The sequence below is a fragment of the Dermacentor silvarum genome, chromosome 7 (assembly GCF_013339745.2).
Source record: "Dermacentor silvarum isolate Dsil-2018 chromosome 7, BIME_Dsil_1.4, whole genome shotgun sequence".
NCBI lineage: Eukaryota > Metazoa > Arthropoda > Arachnida > Ixodida > Ixodidae > Dermacentor > Dermacentor silvarum.
The window spans coordinates 144,428,407-144,428,962 of record NC_051160.1 but is presented as its reverse complement, the minus strand read 5'-3'; positions in this window follow the sequence as shown (position 1 = coordinate 144,428,962).

Below are 556 nucleotides of genomic sequence, written 5' to 3'. Positions count from 1 at the left end.
TCGCGTTAACCACAAACGCAACATCGTGGCTGCCGACACCACCACCCTGGAGTGCCTGAGGAGCTGATGGCCGTCACCGAGCTCGGAGGCATCGCGGTGACTGCCCGCGGCCTGCTGAGCGCGGAAAGAGCACCGGTTCCTTCACGGCGTGGACGGGGATCCCACAGACCAGACCTGCTGAGGGCCATCACCTCCAGCGTTCCAGTGGTGTCTGCTGCCAGGCAGGGCAACACTGTCACGCTCCGCTTCGCGGGGCCGTCCCCCCTGACACGTGAGCCTCTTCAAGCTCTCGTTCAGGGTGAGGCCGGCCAGGCCCCGCCCGCTGCAGTGCCGACAGTGCGGCCGTTTCGGCCACGTGATGGAGTCCTGCAGGTGGCCGACGGGCTGCATCTCCTGCGGCAAGAGCCACGCTGCGGACTCCCCTTGCCAGACGGTCCGCTGTGTGAACTGCAGCGGCCCCCATGCAGCAGACACCCCTGCCTGCCCCATGTGGCAGCAGGAACGAAGGGTGGCCACCATCATGGCCTCCTCCACCACAGCACTCTCCAGGCGCGCG